Source organism: Lactuca serriola, chromosome 7 (assembly GCF_051521515.1).
Source record: "Lactuca serriola cultivar US96UC23 chromosome 7, Lser_US96UC23_V15, whole genome shotgun sequence".
Taxonomy (NCBI): domain Eukaryota; kingdom Viridiplantae; phylum Streptophyta; class Magnoliopsida; order Asterales; family Asteraceae; genus Lactuca; species Lactuca serriola.
In genome coordinates, this window is record NC_136414.1 from 129,872,059 (window position 1) to 129,894,074 (window position 22,016).

The window sequence follows — 22,016 nt, forward strand, 5'->3', positions numbered from 1 at the left end:
GAGATCGAGCGGTTGTTAGCCGAAGCAATCTAAATGAGAATTGAAGATCTCATTGTTGGTATCGAAGCGATAAAAAGTTAGGCGAGAACGGACGTCAAACGAAGAAGTTATGAATTTATAACGAAGTTTTTCTGTCGCGGCCTATTAAAAATAAATAATAAAAATAAAGTCGAAATTAGCCGACGGAGTCTAAACGAAAGTTGTAGAGCGTAGTCTCACCTTCGCGTGGATATAAAGAACGTCGAAAACGGAGTTCGTATGAAGAAGTTATGAATTTCCGAAGTTTATTAATCATTTTGTATTTAAATTTAAATCAAAATTCGGAAGCATTATCCGAACGAGTCATTGATCTAATCCGAGGTACGCGCCGCGTACTCCGAGGGTGTCGACATCGCAGCAAGTGGCTTCGGATGACGCATGCGCTTACGAACATTGGAGCAGTACGCGCTGCGTACTGCTGTACGCCCCGCGTAATTGAGGCTTCCAGCCTCTATATAAAGGATCCGAAGGCAGCCTCATTTCTTGTTCATTTTCTTCTCTTCTCTCTAGTCTTTTGCATCGTTTTTCGTGCCGAAGCTATCCCGAAGTCCCGGTATCATACCCTAGCCCCGAGGCAAGTCCCGAGATCCCGAAGATCCCGAGAAGTGCGGTTCCCGAGTCGAAGCTCTGCCCGCGAGAAGTTCGATTTTTGAAGAGATCTTCTAGATCTGTTGAGGATTTCTACTTCTATAAGCCGTAGTGCTGTCCGATCATCTTCTGATCAAGTGAGTGTATACTACCTTTCATAAACACAATAATAATACGAGTTTGGTTCGAGTGTATTAAGAGTATTGTTGTTTATAAGTGTGAGTGTGTAGTTATTTTCTTTCCAAATACAATAATACGAAGTATTATATATAAAATACGTGCTATGTGTATATATTTGGTTGTGTTATGTGTGAATGAGTATTCACTCTCTTCTATCTTATAGATCTGCTTATTTCTTTATGAGATATGTGTTATGTGTGTGTGCCTCATCTGTTATGTGATATATGTGTTGATTAAAGCATGCTATACAGGTTTTTAAACTATGTATACAAATGTATATTTTTATCTACTAATATGTTGGGTAGAACATGGGTAGACAGTTGGTGTGTAATAAACAGATGAGAGGCCTCGTTGTTGTTTGATTGAGTCATCTAGCGGAGTTTAGATGACGACCACTGGCTATTCTAGACAGTCTTGTGGAAACATTAGCAGGTTCGCCACCTGTAGGTGTTAATGAACTTGGGTGTTCATTCGCTGTACTCCATCCCCCTCATGGTTGCCTTATTTGACTTATATTGTTGAGGTACCCCCGAAGCATGTGTTGTCGCCCCGATGAAATATTCTTAGACTAGGTCCCTTATGTTAGTTGTTTTAGGGACATTAAAGTGAGAATAACGGGAATGGGTAATTGGGTTATTGTTGGTTGGTGAAAATTAAATATGATATTTATTGTGGGTTGAAAACCCTATATGCTCACCAGGCTCCCAAGCCTGACCCACTCAGTTTTAAATTGTATTACAGGTAGTGGCGGAAGGGCATGAGATGGATGAACCATCAAGTTGTTTTGTTTACAAGTCTGCATATGTTTATATTTGTCATATGACTTGTAATGTATTCGTTTATGCTTATTGGTCTGTATCGGAACATGACACCCCGAGTTTTGATTATAATGAAAATACATTTCTTTTATGAAATGCTTCGGTAAACAATGTTTTATCATGTTTTGTTTTTGGGAACAAATTCCGCAACTCTTTCAAATCAAAAGGATTTACTCTGAAAATATTTAAAAGCATAAATGAAAATCGGTCTTTTCTGGCCGAGATTTTGGGGATGTCACAGTTGGTATCAGAGCATTAGTTTAAGCGAACTAGGAATTTGTAGGATTTCTAGACTTAAACTTAGAATGCTAAGTGAAGTTTTGAGATGCGTGTCTGTTATGTTTTAGACACGAGCACTAGCTTATTTTAGGAAAGTTGCCTAAAATGCTTTATGTGCTAAATGTTATATGTTGCCATATATGATATTATTTGTTCGGATCTATGGTCTGTTGCCGACCGGATCTAGAAACCTTATGTGTGTAGGATTCTAAGCGTACGTCTACGATATTAGAACTAGCATGTAAACGTTTCGGAGTGATAAGGATGATTTGAATATCCATCATGATTGAGGATCTAATTTCACCTTATTTGGTGTGTAGATCAAAATGGTGAGAACAAGAAGTGGAGTTGGAAATGCTGACGAAAACAGGAATCAACCACCAGTGATTGAGCCAATACATGTCGTAGCAGCAGCACCTGAGCCAATAACCATGGCTGGTGTGCAATTGATGATTCAGACGATGTTGGATAGTCAGATGGATGAAACTAGACGGTTGCTTCAACAAAATCGTGAAGAACTGTCGATTCGTGTGGAAGAGCCTGAATTAAATGAAGGGCACTCGGAAGGTGGAAACTTCAGTGGGTCTGTTGGTCCAGCCAACCCACCGATAGTTAGGCAAGATAACCATGATGGAAGGAATGATGGAATGGGATGCAAGTACAAGGACTTTTTGACTTGCAAACCATCGACCTTCAATGGAAAGGAGGATCCGATTGGGGTTATGGATTGGATCTCCGAAATGGAGCTAGCCTTCATGACGTGTGGCTGCAGAGGTAAGTTGCAAACTATCTATGCCGTGCGTCAATTCCGAGGTGGAGCCGTTCGTTGGTGGAACACTCTAGGGAAGACCTTAAGCCCTAATGAGCCACTGCAATTGACATGGGCAGAATTCTTGGTGCAATTCAAGCGCAAGTTCTGCTCGGCTCAAAATCTGTTGGAGTTGGAGAATAAGTTTTTGACATTGACGAAAGGTAGCATGTCAGTTGATGAGTACACCAATAACTTCACCGATAAGATGGAGTTTTCCTTGCGTATCGTTCCAGACGAGCTGACAAAGGTGGATCGGTATGCGAAGGGACTTCCATGGGAGTATGAGGTGCCAGTACGTCAGGCACTTACTCTAGAGGCAGCTATCTGGGCTGCCAAGTCTGTGGAGAACATGATCAAGGGGAGAACCACCATCAAGTTTGAGGTTGGTGAGAAAAGGAAGTTTGAGGGAACATCTGGTTCCAGTAAGAAGAGCAAATTTTCGAAATCTGATTCGAAAAAGTTTGGAGGAAAAGGAGGCGAGGCGAAGTGGTGTGATAAGTGTAGGAAAAAGCACTTTGGGAAATGTAGCGAGGATGTGACCTGCTACAAGTGTGGAAAGGTCGGACATTTTGCCAATGAATGTCCGAACAACAAAAGGATGTGTTTTGGGTGTAATGAAGAGGGGCATATTTTGAAAGACTGTCCGAAGAAGAAGGAGGCAGCGAAGCCCAACATTCCACCAAAGCCGAAGGCGAGAGCCTTCCAGATGACACTTGAGGCTGCGAAAGATGAAGCTGATGTCGCTTCAGGTACCTTTCTCGTAAATGATTTACCTGCTCAAATATTGTTTGATTCTGGAGCCAACTACTCCTTTATTTCGCATGAGTTTGGTAGAAATCTAGCTTTGCCTATTGATAGACTAGATGATGCTTTATTAGTCGAAGTAGCTAGTGGAAAGTTTGTACCTGTTAGTCATCGTATGAAAAGCATCTTAATTGATCTGAATGGGAATAAGTTTCACGAGGAATTATTGCCTATCGAACTAAATGGTTTCGACATCGTGTTGGGAATGGATTGGCTTAGCGCCAATGATGCCGAAATTTTGTGCAAGAAAAAGATAGTTAAAGTAAACCCGCCTGGAAAAGATTCGTTTATGGTGTATGGGGACAAACGGCGAGTGAATTCTGGGATCATTTCTCTAATGAAAGCCAGAAAGTGTTTGACCAAGGGATGTACATCATATTTAGCATTTGTGATTGATGCTAAGAAGGAAAAGAAGGTGATGCAGAGCATTCTAGTGGTGTGTGATTATCCGGAAGTATTTCCCGAAGATCTTCCTGGATTACCACCTGATAGACAAGTGGAGTTCAGAATAGACTTGTTACCAGGAACCACACCAATAGCAAAAGCACCTTATCGATTAGCACCGACGGAGATGAAGGAGCTGATGATGCAACTTCAGGAGTTGTTGGACAAAGGTTTCATTAGACCTAGTTCATCGCCCTGGGGAGCTCCGGTGTTATTTGTAAAGAAGAAAGATGGAAGTATGAGAATGTGTATCGATTACAGAGAGCTGAACAAGGCAACAATAAAGAATAGATATCCGTTGCCAAGGATTGATGACCTGTTTGATCAATTGCAAGGTTCGAGCTATTTCTCGAAGATCGACCTAAGGTCAGGATATCATCAGCTAAAAGTAAGAGAGCAAGATATCGAGAAGACTGCATTCAGAACTAGATATGGACACTACGAGTTCTTGGTTATGTCGTTTGGACTAACCAATGCTCCAGCAGCGTTCATGGATTTGATGAATAGGGTTTGTAACCCGTTCCTTGATAAATCCGTGATAGTGTTCATAGACGACATTCTGATTTACTCGAAAAGCCAGGAGGAGCATGGCAGACACTTGCGAGAAGTGTTAGAAGTTTTGAAGGAGGAGAAGCTTTATGCAAAGTTCTCCAAATGTGATTTTTGGATTCGTGAGGTCCAATTCTTGGGTCACGTGGTCAACCAAGAAGGGATAATGGTTGATCCAGCGAAGATCGAAGCTGTGACGAAGTGGGAACAACCGAAAAGTCCCACGGAGATTCGAAGCTTTTTGGGATTAGCCGCATATTACCGAAGGTTTATCCAAGGCTTTTCTTCGATTGCTACTCCATTGACAGCTTTGACCCACAAAGGAGCTACTTATGCTTGGAGTGAGAAGCATAAAGAAGCATTCGAGAAGTTAAAGAAGAAGCTATGCGAGGCACCGATACTTTCTCTACCCGATGGAGTTGAAGACTTCGTTGTTTATAGCGATGCGTCTGGTGTTGGATTGGGTTGTGTTTTGACCCAAAGAGAAAAGGTGATAGCATATGCGTCTCGACAGCTGAAAGAGCATGAAAAGAATTACCCGACTCATGATTTGGAGTTGGCAGCGGTAGTTTTCGCTCTAAAAATATGGAGGCATTACCTCTATGGCACGAAGTGCAAACTTTTCACTGATCATAAGAGTCTCCAATACCTCTTTAATCAGAAAGAATTGAATATGAGGCAACGACGCTGGCTAGAATTACTTAAAGACTACGACTGCGAGATACTTTACCACCCCGGTAAAGCTAATGTTGTTGTTGATGCTCTCAGTCGGAAGGTCAATCTTGAAAGGAAGAGGCCAAGAGCGTTGAGAATTGAAGTTGTCTCGACCATTGTGGAAAGTATAAAGAAAGCTCAAGAGGAAGCTTCTGAGAAAAATGATCGAAAGGAAGAACGTTTGGGCAAAACGTTGGTGTTCGGTGTAAACAGTCATGGACTGAAGGTGTTCCAAGATCGGATTTGGATACCTAAGACAAGAGGAGTCAGAGATCTTCTGATGGAAGAAGCTCACAAGACCATGTACTCGATTCATCCGGGTAGCACTAAAATGTATAGGGACCTGAAACCCTACTACTGGTGGCCGACGATGAAGCTTGATGTTGCAAAGTATGTGGCCGAGTGTGTGACTTGTGCGAGAGTCAAGACACAACATCAGAAACCTTATGGGAGTTTAGAACCATTGCCTGTGCCTATGGGTAAGTGGGAAGACATTGCTATGGATTTTGTCACTAAACTGCCCAAAACAAAGAATGGTCACGACATGATTTGGGTGGTCGTTGATCGATTCACTAAGAGTGCGCATTTCATAGCGGCCAGGGAGAAATGGTCTATGGAAAAGCTTGCGAATTCTTACGTGAAGGAAATTGTGAGGCTTCACGGTGTTCCGTTAACGATTGTATCGGATCGTGATAGCCGTTTCACCTCAAGGTTTTGGAAAAGTCTACAAGAGGAAATGGGTACCAAGTTATGTTTAAGCACAGCTTACCATCCGCAGACTGATGGTCAGAGTGAAAGAACAATACAAACACTTGAAGATATGCTGAGAGCATGTACCTTGGAATTCCTAGGTAATTGGGATGAACATTTACCGTTGGTAGAATTTTCCTATAATAATAGTTTTCACTCGAGCATTAAGATGGCACCTTTTCAAGCTTTGTATGGACAGAAGTGTCGTACGCCATCTTGTTGGCTTGAGGCTGGGGAAAAGCAGTTTATGGGACCGGAGATGGTTCATCAAACTGCTGAAAAGTTGAAAATAATTAGGGAAAGAATGTTAGCAGCTCAAGATCGTCAAAAGAGCTATGCTGACAAGAAGCGAAGACCGATGACTTTTGAGGTTGGAGATTCGGTTTTGCGGAAGGGACTTATAAGATTTGGTAAAAGGGGAAAGTTGAGTCCAAGGTTTATTGGACCGTTTAAAGTCCTTCAGAGGATTGGGAACCAAGCTTACAAGCTCGAATTACCCAAAGAACTGAATGGAATTCACAACACCTTTCATGTGTGTTATTTGAGGAAGTTCACGGGAGAAGTTCCCGATATAATTCCAATTTCTGAATTGAGAATTGATGAGAACAAAAGGTTGATTGAAGAACCAGAGGCAATTGTTGACCGAAAGACTAAGAAGTTGCGACGCAAAATGGTTGGATTAGTGCTTGTCCGATGGAAACACACGAATGGGCCGAATCTCACCTGGGAGACGGAGAGTGACATGTTGAGTCGCTACCCGCATTTGTTTGCTGATGTGTGATTCCGGGGACGGAATCATTCTAAGGTGGAGAGAATTGTAACGCCTGTGTTTCCGGGCTTGCCATTTGTAGCAATATAATAGTCTAAGTTAACCTCTGTAACCCGTTTTGAAATAATAAAGATTGTATTATTTGAGTATTATGTGTTTTGTGCTTAATTGCTTAATTATGTGGTTTGATTAATTAAGAATAAAAATAAGCGTCAAAATTTAAGTGTAAAATAAACTTAATATATTTGATTAATGTTGTAGTAATTGAAACGAGGTTTCCGAATATATATAGAACGCCCAAATCTGACTTCGTATGAGGAAGTTATGATTTATCGAAGTTCCGGCTTAGCGGTATACAGCCTGTTTTACTCGATTTGAGATCGAGCGGTTGTTAGCCGAAGCAATCTAAATGAGAATTGAAGATCTCATTGTTGGTATCGAAGCGATAAAAAGTTAGGCGAGAACGGACGTCAAACGAAGAAGTTATGAATTTATAACGAAGTTTTTCTGTCGCGGCCTATTAAAAATAAATAATAAAAATAAAGTCGAAATTAGCCGACGGAGTCTAAACGAAAGTTGTAGAGCGTAGTCTCACCTTCGCGTGGATATAAAGAACGTCGAAAACGGAGTTCGTATGAAGAAGTTATGAATTTCCGAAGTTTATTAATCATTTTGTATTTAAATTTAAATCAAAATTCGGAAGCATTATCCGAACGAGTCATTGATCTGATCCGAGGTACGCGCCGCGTACTCCGAGGGTGTCGACATCGCAGCAAGTGGCTTCGGATGACGCATGCGCTTACGAACATTGGAGCAGTACGCGCTGCGTACTGCTGTACGCCCCGCGTAATTGAGGCTTCCAGCCTCTATATAAAGGATCCGAAGGCAGCCTCATTTCTTGTTCATTTTCTTCTCTTCTCTCTAGTCTTTTGCATCGTTTTTCGTGCCGAAGCTATCCCGAAGTCCCGGTATCATACCCTAGCCCCGAGGCAAGTCCCGAGATCCCGAAGATCCCGAGAAGTGCGGTTCCCGAGTCGAAGCTCTGCCCGCGAGAAGTTCGATTTTTGAAGAGATCTTCTAGATCTGCTGAGGATTTCTACTTCTATAAGCCGTAGTGCTGTCCGATCATCTTCTGATCAAGTGAGTGTATACTACCTTTCATAAACACAATAATAATACGAGTTTGGTTCGAGTGTATTAAGAGTATTGTTGTTTATAAGTGTGAGTGTGTAGTTATTTTCTTTCCAAATACAATAATACGAAGTATTATATATAAAATACGTGCTATGTGTATATATTTGGTTGTGTTATGTGTGAATGAGTATTCACTCTCTTCTATCTTATAGATCTGCTTATTTCTTTATGAGATATGTGTTATGTGTGTGTGCCTCATCTGTTATGTGATATATGTGTTGATTAAAGCATGCTATACAGGTTTTTAAACTATGTATACAAATGTATATTTTTATCTACTAATATGTTGGGTAGAACATGGGTAGACAGTTGGTGTGTAATAAACAGATGAGAGGCCTCGTTGTTGTTTGATTGAGTCATCTAGCGGAGTTTAGATGACGACCACTGGCTATTCTAGACAGTCTTGTGGAAACATTAGCAGGTTCGCCACCTGTAGGTGTTAATGAACTTGGGTGTTCATTCGCTGTACTCCATCCCCCTCATGGTTGCCTTATTTGACTTATATTGTTGAGGTACCCCCGAAGCATGTGTTGTCGCCCCGATGAAATATTCTTAGACTAGGTCCCTTATGTTAGTTGTTTTAGGGACATTAAAGTGAGAATAACGGGAATGGGTAATTGGGTTATTGTTGGTTGGTGAAAATTAAATATGATATTTATTGTGGGTTGAAAACCCTATATGCTCACCAGGCTCCCAAGCCTGACCCACTCAGTTTTAAATTGTATTACAGGTAGTGGCGGAAGGGCATGAGATGGATGAACCATCAAGTTGTTTTGTTTACAAGTCTGCATATGTTTATATTTGTCATATGACTTGTAATGTATTCGTTTATGCTTATTGGTCTGTATCGGAACATGACACCCCGAGTTTTGATTATAATGAAAATACATTTCTTTTATGAAATGCTTCGGTAAACAATGTTTTATCATGTTTTGTTTTTGGGAACAAATTCCGCAACTCTTTCAAATCAAAAGGATTTACTCTGAAAATATTTAAAAGCATAAATGAAAATCGGTCTTTTCTGGCCGAGATTTTAGGGGATGTCACAGAAAAGCCCTAAAACTTCACAAAATGGGATCTAGCAAATGGAAGAGCAAGGTACAGACTTTTTACCTTCAATGAGCTGAAAATGGTGCACAAACTCGGATCCCTTTAGCCTCCTCTTGTTCCTTCAAGCTTTTCCTTCACTCCTTGGATCACAAAAGCACCAAAGTCACTCCAAATGCCTTAGATTGCTTCAATAACGACTAAGGTTTGCTGTGGGGGTCTTCTGGGAGCAAATGGGACGAAGGAGGTCGGGTTAAAGTTTTTAAATAGGGTGCAAACCCTCGGATTAGGGTTTTTGTCCAAACAAGGTCTACTCGCCGAGTTCGAGACCCGATTTGCCGAGTCCATCGCTTAAGTCTCGTGTCCCTTCTCGCTTCTACTCGGCGAGTTGGTCCTTTAACTCGCCGAGTCCAAGGCCAAAATGGAAAATATTTAACAAAATAATATGTACCAAGAACCAGGTGCTACAAGTATAGTGAGAAGACTCACCTCCAATGATGAAAAACTCCTATAGATGCTGCTGCCGCACCGGCCTCTAACACTGGACAAAATCCACAATTACCCAATTAAGATCTAAGTCCAAATCCTCATTCTTTAGGTCTAAAGGTAGTCCACTAACTAGGCCATCAATAACCTAAAACTCATTGGGCCCACCAAGGGCCAATAATAAATGGGCTCTCCCGAGGCCTAACTCTCAAGTCCAAGCGACAAGCCCAACACAAGGGCCCAAGGAATATATATAATATTTCTCTGCTCAAAATCTCTATTACACAAGCCCAAACTCCAAGCCCAACACTTAAGGCCCAAAATGAGACTTAGCCCAAAAGTCCACAGTGAGGTTACGCAGGGCGTACCTACGTTCAACGTACTCACGAATCCAGATTGGTCGTCAGGGACACTTGGTCAGTATGCAGGGCGTACTGGAGTTACGCTCAACGTACGTCCAGGATAGTTTATCCTACTCCTTTGGTCTTAACCCGTTAATACATTCACTCAAATCCCAGATCTGGACTCCCTAATGGCTCTTACTCCATAAAGCTTGTGACTTTAAGCCTTTGCATGGCTGATAAGGTCACAAACACATAAAACTCTTACTCTCTTAACTCAAAATGCTCATATCTCATGCATGGTTTGATTACAACATCCAAATCTTGATTTTTATGACACTACACCACTGAATAACTCAAAATGCTCATATCTCATGCATGGTTTGATTACAACGTCCAAATCTTGATTTTTATGACACTACACCACTGAATACACAAAGGGGTTGATCATAGTCTCTGGAGCTCAATATCTCGTAAAGCCTCCAATTTTTAGGACAAAACCCAAAAATACTCTACTAAGATGCACAAATCAAAAGTTTGAGAAAGCTTGAAGCTTTATACCTCTATATGAAACTCCCAACATAGATATGCTCAGATCCAAGGACCTGGACTCTCACTCCTTCTTCTCCAAAGCTTCTTCTTCACTCCAAGAACACACAAAAACACTCTAAGGCTCTCAAATGCACTCATAAGCTCTATGAATGAAGGTTTAGGGTTTAAGAGGGTTTGTGGTGGCCATGAATGAGGCCATCTTATTCTTTATATAGGGACACCCCCCCCCCCCCATTTAGGGTTTTCACTATGTGCCTAGTACGCCCAGCATAATAGGTGGCTCCGCTTAAAGTTCATGCACATGAGTACAGTAAGCGTACACACACGTACGCCCATCATACTCAGCTGCCACTTTTCTCAATATAGGGACTCATCCTGCCAAAACTTCAAACTTCCATAGTTTCTCGATATAACTCTGTTTCCAATGAACCTGATATCTACGGAAAAGGTGATGAGAGGCCCTACGCTCCTAGCAACTCGTCGCAACCCCAAGGCTTCCTCATGCCTGGGTTGTAGCCCACGAACCCTAATCACGGATGATTCGAAACGGGATGTTACAGTTCTCCCCCACTTGAATTAGATTCCGCCCTCGAAATCGCTCCTTATCAACAAATAGATCGAACCCAATAACCCGAGAAGCACCACCGAAAGGACCTCATATCATACAATAATCTCTTTCAAATTCACCTGAACCCAACATGAACTCCTGACCCCGAAGAAGGATAAACCCTTTTGTCGCTGCGGTACTCGATTTGACTCTCGAGAACTTGAAAACTCTAGTGGTCTGTCTCCTTGCCAAACCACCCTCGTAAAATATCATCATGTTAATCGCTCGTCGAATAAGAGACTCTAAGAACACTCTACCAACTTCGTTTATCTAATAGATCCCAGTCGTGACTCAAAAGGAACGGAAAGGTCATATCCCACTAAGGACCCACCGCCTGAACAACTATCAGAACTCTTATGAAGGAATGATCCTCAAAAATCTGTCCTCAGACACAAGAAAACGGTCAAGCCAGCTCGGAACCTCTTATACCCTTTATCATAAGCCCCGGTTCCTCTCAAATGAAATCCATATACGAATATGGAACCTCATATCACCTACTCAATAAACGAATTGTCCCAAACTCAACTCGAGAGTCTAATTCTACATCAGAATTGGAACCACTCATTTCCAATATGATACTCAACCCGATCCCGCGATTCACGAATTTATGCACACATCTCTCAAATTACTTCCGATTATGATAATCCCTCCTCAACCCGGGATACAACAATACTCGACCGTCACGGAGACCCCAGTCTCGCCCTTGGTCCGGCAACCAGGTTCCCGAAGACTCAAGTGGTAAGGCTACCAAGCCTAAGAACTCCTCTGCGTCATACTCTGACTAGTGAATACTACAGCTCCCCGTAGAACAACATTCACTCTTATCGACTCCTGAGTGCTACGGTTCCCCTGTAGTCTAAAGACACTCCTTTATTGACTCATTAGTGCTACGACTCCCCGCAGACTTACGACACCCTCTCACTGACTCGTGAATGCTACGGCTCCCCGCAATATCACAACACTCTTTCGCTGACTAGTGAATACTACGGCTCCCTGCAGTATCACGACACTCTCTCACTGACTAGTGAGTACCATGGATCCCCGCAGTATCACAAAACTCTCCCGCTATCCAATGAATACTACGGCCCCCCGCAGTATCACGATGCTCTCTCGTTGAATAGCGAATACTACGGCTCCCCGCAGTACCACGTCACTCTCTCGTTGACTACTGAGTACTACGGCTCCCCGTAGTACCATGTCACTCTCTCCCACTGACTCATGGATGGTACGACTCCTCTTAGTCTCACAACACTCTCTCGCTCACTGACTCACCATGGGCTCACTCCAAGGTTTCTCCTGATAATCTCAAGCGATTACTCCCACCCATATCCATTTTCTCTCTCTTATCACCCCATAATCTCATCATCAAGTCATCACTACACTAAGTTCACCAACTCATGCTCCACAACTCAACATAGATAAGTGCTTACACCCACCCAGATTATGCACCACCATGTTGGATTAGTGTCTAAGCAAGTAACCATAATTGGTAAATACTTGACCCGATTGTGCATGGTCCTTTTGGGTTGCCTTCACCAAAGCAACTTGACTGGAGAAATAATAGAGAAAGAGGTTATAATGATTTATTAATATGTTATAAGAATAATATATTAAAGGAGAAATCATATGTGTTTAATTAATATTGGTCAATAATTAATTAAGAATTAACTTTGTGATCAAATGTAATTAATTAAACTAGAAGGGATGAATTGTAATTATGTGATAGTTACAAAATAGGGTAAGGATTATCCTAAGGATAGGTTGGACGAATTTAAGGTGATAAGGCCTTAGAATTCGTCCATGATAAGGATTCAAGGCTTATCTTGTGGGTTACTTGGTGGGCAAGCAACTAGATAAGGATAAGGACTGAAACCCTATCTCTACACCTATATAAACACCCCTTTGGCTCATGATTTCGTCCATACCTTCCCAAGGCTTCCTAGGGACAAATTTTATACCTCTCCTTCTCTCTCTATATATCTTCTCCAATTGCTTGTGGTGTTTGTGAGCCATTAGAGGCACTACACTTGTGGTGCTTGCTTTCAAGACCTAGGGTTTGAAGATTCAAGTTGTTATTACAATATAACAACAAGAGGTATGTAATCTAACCTTCTTGGTTAATTTCGAAAATAGCAATCATCATTAGAGTTTTATTATGTGTTCATAATGTTGTGTATCTAATAGTGAAAAAACATAGATCCAATGCTAGGGTTTCATCTACACATAGGATTGTTAGTATAAAACCCATCAGTGGTTTCAGAGCCTTTGGTTAACTTGTTTTCAATTAGTTTATTCAATTGTATGAATTTGACATATTAGGGTTTATTGCCAATAAACCCTAGGAGGCTAGGGTTTTTTCGAGATTAGGGTTTGCAAACCCTAATTTGCAAGAGTTTGAATAAGATCTTCAAATCCTTTCCTTAAACCCTCAAATTTCGAAATCTAGGGTTTGTTTTAATCCCTTGATTTTCGAAATTAGCCTCCTCCCCAAGATAAGATCCTAAATTTTAGGGATTTGGATTATCCCATATCTTGTAATTATCTTCTAATTGTTATATTTGGTAATTATAGATTTTGCATTATCATATCCTTATTTTTGAAATCTATAGAGATATTTAAGGGATTAGGATATCTTAAATGTATAAATGGTAATTATCCTCATGATTTAGATAATCCCTTATGATTTAATAATTAAATTAATAGTCTAATTCAAGATAATTATTAAATCAAGAGTTTTAATATTTATAATTTTTAATTTAAATGTCATAAATTCGAAATTTTAAGAGAAATTAAAACTAAATTGTTTTGAAAAATTTCAAAACTTGCCCTCAAGTTTTGGAATTTAAATTTTGATTAAAAGTTTAATTTTGATGTATATTTAAATTCTAAACCCTAATTTTTGAAATGTTTCAAAACTTGTCCTCAAGTTTTGGAATTTAAAAGTTGATTAAAGGTTAATTAGGAATGTTAAATTCTAAAACCCTAGTATTGTTTTGAAAAGTTCAAATCACACCCTTATGGTTTTATTAATTAATTAAGGTGTATAACTAAAAGAGGTTTAATAAATCCATAAAATTTTAAGTTTACAATTTTATTGAATTAAAAGTATAATTGTTAAATTTGACCTCTTAGTATTTTAAAAGTGTAAAATACACCTTATACTATATATAACATTAAAAGTCTAACATTATATATATGTATGAGTAAAAGTCAGTCTTATTGTTAGTAGGCCTCATTCACGAAGCTGGTCTGTAAGGGGTGTTTAAGGAAATTGCCTATAAAATGGCGATTGAATGGGTATCCACTCTTACCCACCGCACTCTTGACTAGTGGAGGGTCGTTAGCCGAATGGGTAGGATAAGACAAAACCTTCCATTATAAGTATAATGAAGTACAAAAGTAACTAAATGTTTTACAAATTCCCAATCTTAGTTACTTAGGCAAAAGTGAATTGATGCAATTCCATGAAATTACACTTTGTGCCCTCACGAAGACATTAGTGGAGCGTGTGTGGTTAACCGGAACACTAAATGGTTCTAAGCAAAGGTAGCAAAGGGTGACTCAATGTTTGTCATAGTTCGGTGGAGCGTGTGTGGTTTACCGGCACATCGAATAGGTGATTGTAACATGTGAGGGCACCATGTAAGTTTGTATGGTTATTCACACCCGCTTTGTGATCCTCGGCATCCCAGTCACAAACAAGATGGGCATATCGAGATTTAAACATGCCATTGAAATTTTCAATGAATCTCAAAGGATCTAGGAGTTTTCATAGATTTAAAACTTAAATTTCTTTTTTGTTTTTCATGGTGGAAATTGGTGAATCGTCATTCACTTACCTTCAAATATTCTGCAACTAGATTACGGCATCCCTTTTCTAGGTTGTGGCGTATTGTGTTGGGTCCTAGCCTTAATATCTCATTTGAGTGATTTATTAAGGACTCAATCAATCAACTAACTTGAATTTGTTTTCTCCCGTTTTGTAGATGTCAAAGTACGACAGCTATGGTCTTCCCAAATCCTGTGGAACAAGCTTTCCATATGAAGATGATATTCCACGATTCGATCGAGGAACAAGAAATCATGCTTCACTTCTTCCACCTCCTCCAATTATTCTCCCTAAACCACAAGATCGAAGAATTGAAAGGTTCAATGTCACTAAAGCCCTATTGGAAATGAAACATGAAGATGGTAAACCTGTGTGTGCTCACGTTCTAGGAATGAAATCACACATCGATAGGTTGATAATGTTGGGTGCGTCATTCCTGGATAAGTTGGCTGTGAACTGGGTTCTGCAGTCACTTCCTAAATCATATAATGAGTTCAAAAGAAAGTATTATATGATGGATCATGACGAAAACCTCATTGACCTAACTTACATGCTCATTGCTGCTGAATCAGAAATGATTTGGAAAAGCAATGGAGCATATTTGTTGGGAAATTCAACCAACCATGCTTCCGTGGACGCTCTAGGAGAGGCCACATGTTTCTGCTGCCAAGGGAAAGGGAAATGGATACGAAGCTGCCCAAAGGAACTGCAGAGTCTAATAGATGGAAGAGTCAAGAAGTGTGGCTCTGCTTCAGGTACAAAATCCACTATCTAACTCCATTAAATTCCTATTCTTTATACATAATGTGATAAGATTACATTTGCATTTTTTGCAGGATCAACAGCAAGATGAGTCTGATCACGAAGAAATGGATTACGATCACATGGATTCGAAGATCAGATTGTGAGCTTAGGAAGTTATGATAGATTTGTTAGGAGTATTTGAATACATAGTTTTTCATTTGAATTTTTCATTGTAAGGACATGTTTTCCGCTGCTTTAATGAATAAAATAAATTTTGGATTTTATCTTATTTTATCCTTGCAGTGGCATATATGAAAAATTGATGTTTGTGTACTTCTACTATTAGCAATATGGATTTGATTCTTAATTAGGTTACTTGTGGAAGTGTCAAAAGTTTACCAAATAGGGAGAGTTTCTCATCGCCCAAGGTTCAAGTGGATAGGAACTTGGAATCATGCAACAAGTATTGCATGATGAATGAAAACTACCACATTTGGGAAATTTAGACTAGTCTTTGACAAAGTGTCAAGTGAAGGACTATGAGATCAAGTACACAAAGTTGTGTGTTGATCAAGTCCACCACAAGAGTGACAAGATATTCATTATGATTTACTAAAGGTTTAGTAAATATGGTTACACTTATAAGATTAAGTATAATTGATTAAAAGAGTTTCAATCAATAGCAGAACGAATAAGAAGAATCAAGTAGGCAGAAAGATAAAAGTTTCTCTGTTCTAAGAAGAAGGGAGAGTACCTTTTATTGTGTTTTATGATATGACTTAATGATTAAGAATCATATCTCAAATTGATCCTCTAAGTGATTCTTAGTACAATTTGTATGTCTAAGAAGAGGAAATGAGAATTGTGAAAATGGTTAAATCAAGAAGTCAATCATACTTCGTTCCAATGTCAAATCTTAGAGTTATACTCCAAGATTGTGAATTAGGTGATAAGTCTTAAGAAGGTTTATAACTTTCAACAAATGTGGAACTTGGAAAAGGTTTTCTTGTTCTCGCACATTTGAAATTGGTAAATTCTGATGTCTTGGATAAGACAAAGACCAACTAGGACCAATTATGTGAAGAGTTTTGTCTTGATAAGGGCTACACTAACTCTTGAATATTTTTTTGTCAAGAAATGTTTCTTAACAAGGGAATCTTATATGTCAAGGATTCAGTGGGAGTCTTAATGGTCTTGAAAGGTTTCAAGAACAAATCAAGAATAGACCTTATAATACAACACTAGCACATGACTTGAGGTTTACGACCTATCGTGTTGACACTGTTTTGTTTCTGTGCCATTCTGAATTGAGTTATTTATGCAAGTGAGTTCTACGAGTTCTTAATGGATTGTATAGGGGCAAGGCACCTTGTCCAATGGAAAGTACATTGAGATGAAGGGGTGAGCTGCTGAATAACTTGGAAGCAATGGTGGGACCCTTGATGGCAAGAAATTAAGAAAAGCAAGTTCTATCCATAAGAGTTTGGATTTGTCATCGACATTATCTTGTGATTATGGTTATGAAAAATTCACATGGATGAGAATGAATACACCACAAAAATCTAAATTTCATAGGGTTTCTTTCATTCATAAGAATGATTGTAAGGAAACGCTTTCACTAAGAGAGATTTTGAAGATAGCATTATATGATTTGGGTATCTCAAATTCAACCTTGATTACGACATACCTCTTCATAGTTCGGATTGTGGCAATTGGCAAATAGATCTGAACATCTTAGACTTATTGATATGAGTCTTAGAATCGTTTAGACATATACATATGAGCTGTCCAAGGAAAGGTGTATGAGTTTAAGAAGCTTAGATAGAGACTTATCGAAGCATCTAGTATTAGAAATATGAACTTAAGAAATTGTTTTCTAGAAGTTCAGCTGAATTCTGAATACATGTCAAAGCTAGTGGGAGCATAAGTGTTATGCTGGTAAAGAAATAATCATCATGTAAGTGGGAGCATGATTATTATGGTAAGTATTGCAAGTTAGCAATATTAATTATAGAAAACAAGTGTTGAACTTTGCAATGTCATAAGGGTTGAAAAATTGTTTTGCTATAATTAAGGGAGAGAATATTGTACTTCGTTTCAAGATCTAAAGCTTAGATTGAGAAATTTTAATAAATTTAGTCAAAGGATACATAGTGTGTTCTTAAATTTTGATTATGATTACGGTATCCCTCTTCATAGTTCAAATTGTAAGAACGTGACACATAAAATGTTATGGCAGAAGATTGATAGAGTATCGAATCTTTATGTAAGACATTATGCATCGTGTCCCATACGCTTCGGGTATAGGATCGATTGCAAATGCTATAATATTTCACCGTTCTAAATTTTTCCAAATATCTAGCGCATTAAGAGGGAAAAAGGACAAGAATCGGTTTTTTGACTAAGATAATTAAACAACTATCAAAGGACGATCCAAAGCTCATTGAGGATTGGTCGCTTGTGAGTAGTTGGAAGTATGGCATTGAATGGACCATATCGACATCATTATAAATAGATATGATTCTATTAAGAATGAGTTGTCATATAGTAAATATGGAAATGTTTCCATAAATGGGAGTTGGAAATTAAGAATTTATGTCAAGATTAGAAAATTTTTATGCAAAAGGATGTTCAAAGAATGTACTTTGAGTGAGAGACATCACATCTACAGAATAGTTCTATAACTATTTTGATAGAGTTCCTTGTGATTTTGATGGCCGAGTCTTTGTGATTTTGTGTTGTAACTTCACAAGAGCATCATTGCATAAAATATTAGAATTTGACATATTCTATAAGTGACAAGAATTTGATATTCTTGTGCTTATGATAAAGAATTGGGATTTGTGAAATGAGAATGATTGAAAATGTGTTCACTTGATCTATTTCACAAAGTAATAGACCATTGAAAACCAAAATGTGCATGCTTGGAGCATGGGACAATTGTGGTTATAATTCAAGTTATAAAGTTGATTATCTGAAACGTTAAACAATAGATAATGAGTAATCAATATGGTGATTAAATAAAGGTGTTTTATTTATACTCAAGGGTTGGGACCATATAGGATTAGTATTACCTTTGTGTTTCACTTTGCATGTTTTGACTTCTAGAATAATTGAGTTTATTAAGAATAATCGAATTATTCAAACGGACCACAGTCAGTCATACGTTGGTAGTAAGTATGAATGAAGACTGTCATGAATTGGTTTGTAGATTGTCTAGAGCGTATTAGACATAGCAAAGGTTTGCTACAACGTTCATGAGTGCTTATGAATATGATTTTGAGCATTGGATTAAACCCACGTTCACTTGGATCTCTTCATGGATTTTATCACGAGCGATTGGTGAGACGATAATATCTTGTATTCTTGAAACCAAGATGTGTGAGTTGTATCTTGCGAATCGGTTGCACGTTGATAATATGTAAACGCACCGGTAACTCGGTGTTATAAAACTTATTGTTGTGTGTGATTTGGTGAGTGAGTGCAAGCAAACATTGAGTCAAAGTTTATCCGTTCCTTTTACCCAAAGTGGGATAAAAGCGATATATGTGGGCCCCTCGATGATTTAGTGATGACAAACGTAAATGCTCGGCCGGGCTAGGGCTGATTTGATTTGTTCAATTAGTCGGTTGTCGTAAATCGGAAATCGAGGAACAACACATAGACTGAGAGAATGATTTTAATCCATGTCTCATGTCTATACGATATCTAGAATGGAGGAATATACGATCCCTTATCTGAAGGACAGGTTACTGATAAGATCAGAGTTTGACAGCGTCTTTGAGAGCTACGATTGCAAATCGAGGTGTACTTACATTTGTAGTTACTAGACTTATCCAAGTGGGAGACTGTTGGATTAGTGTCTAAGCAAGTAACCATAATTGGTAAATACTTGACCCGATTGTGCATGGTCCTTTTGGGTTGCCTTCACCAAAGCAACTTGACTGGAGAAATAATAGAGAAAGAGGTTATTATGATTTATTAATATGTTATAAGAATAATATATTAAAGGAGAAATCATATGTGTTTAATCAATATTGGTCAATAATTAATTAAGAATTAATTTTGTGATCAAATGTAATTAATTAAACAAGAGGGGCTGAATTGTAATTATGTGATAGTTACAAAATAGGGTAAGGATTATCCTAAAGATAGGTTGGACGAATTTAAGGTGATAAGGCCTTAGAATTCATCCATGATAAGGACTGAAACCCTATCTCTACACCTATATAAACACCCCTTTGGCTCATGATTTCGTCCATACCTTCCCAAGGCTTCCTAGGGACGAATTTTATACCTCTCCTTCTCTCTCTATATATATATATATCTTCTCCAATTGCTTGTGGTGTTTGTGAGCCATTAGAGGCACTACACTTGTGGTGCTTGCTTTCAAGACCTAGGGTTTGAAGATTCAAGTTGTTATTACAATATAACAACAAGAGGTATGTAATCTAACCTTCTTGGTTAATTTCGAAAATAGCAATCATCATTAGGGTTTTATTATGTGTTCATAATGTTGTGTATCTAATAGTGAAAACATAGATCCAATGCTAGGGTTGCATGTACACATAGGATTGTTAGTATAAAACCCATCACACCATTCCTGATGTAAGTCCTCGAAGGCAAGGCACTAGTCTCAACACATATACACCCTTAGACAGTCCCACTTCGATGACAATTAACTGACGGGTTCCCACTGGAACAAAACTCACTAGGTAGTCCACTCGCCATCCCACAACTCGAGTCTTAACATGACCAAAAATTAGGACACCATACTCGGGTACCTCGGTACACCATCAAAGCATCTCACGATTTCTTTCCTCAACCACTGATCTTCCACTTACGCAACTCGAAACCTCGAAATACTCCCATCTCACAAATTGAAACACGGAGGAATCATCAACGCCTGAAAACACGTTGACAAAAATCTGAAGCTCCACCCTCTACTGATCACCACCCACACGAAACTACTCATACCAACTCTGAAATTGGTTGACAAATCAACTGCTGACCCTCCTGGAGTATAGATCAAAATTTATACCTATACCCGCAAATATCAGCTATTGCACCCTAAACTCAGCGACCTAACCGCCTCGAACTCAACATTTGCAAACCCGAAAAATCCCTAGCCACAATTAATTCTCTGACCAACGGCGACCTGCTATGGATTCACTCATTCTTTCTTAAACACATGCTCATACATCATCCCTCCTTGCACCTCACCTCATCTACCAATAACCCAGGTATCATGTGTCCACAACGTAGGTCTCCATAACCAGTTCTCTAACCGCACTTGAACGGATCGCTGATCCTTTCAATAGAATACCCAGCTCTCCCCCACTCAGGGTTTGAACCATCACTAATTGGCATACCAACAATCTATTCCATAGACTATTTCACTAGGTATATCACACTTGAATCTTTGAACATAATACATAATCACTTCAATGATCTTCCTGATGGAAACCAAGCAAATCAAATATCTCGTAACTCAAACAAAAATCTCAGAATCCTCCCAACGTGACTGCCTCTAGACATCTCGAAGCCTCAGACCGACACATCACCGGATACCCCAACTGTTCCGAATTACTCCTGACTCTCAACCTGGAAATAATTCACTATCACATACCTCGTCTCTGATTCCTCGACCATCCTCCCTTTGCAGGATTCATCATAAAAGCAAGAGACCTCACTCTCACAGTTGATACACAACGTAGACAACGAGGGCCACCGCCCCGATATACTCTTCTTAGTCACCTGGAACTGCTGCTAAAAGTATGCCTCCCTCAATAATGCGCCTCCTTATTCTCTTCCATCTTAGTCCCACTAATGACTCTCTCATGGTATACGAAATACCTCGCAACAAACATACTGCCCAAATACTCTGGTGAAAAAGGTTGCAACCCTATGCTACCCCACGGCTTTTACCTCCAAACTCTGAAACTGGAAGCTCGTCATATCTTTTGCTTCTCCCAAGAAACGGGGATAGCACAACTCTCATGACAGAAGGTGACGTCTCATCTATTAGTCGATTTCTCAACTCAGACCGCGATCCTCCAATAAGACCATCTCTACTCATCCCTGAGTCTTGTGACTCCAACTGGCATCTCACCAATAAAATCTCTCGGAAACTAAATCGATTTCCCTCTCAAGGTATGCTCCATTGAAACTCGTTTGACATGGCCCTCTGGCCCCACACTCTATCATATTTTTTCTCAGTATAATCAATCACAACGGGATAACTGGTAAAATCAGAAGCACTAACCGCCACGAATCATGGTACTCGAACCATGTGATCACCTCTCAATCTGCTACGAACCATGGTACTCGAACCATGTTATCACCTCTCAATCTGCTACGAACCATGGTACTCGAACCATGTTATCACCTCTCAATCTGCTACTTAGAACCTCTGAAATTCTCCCTGTTTTGAGTATGGGTCCTCTGCTTTCAGTAGTACGGGCCCATACT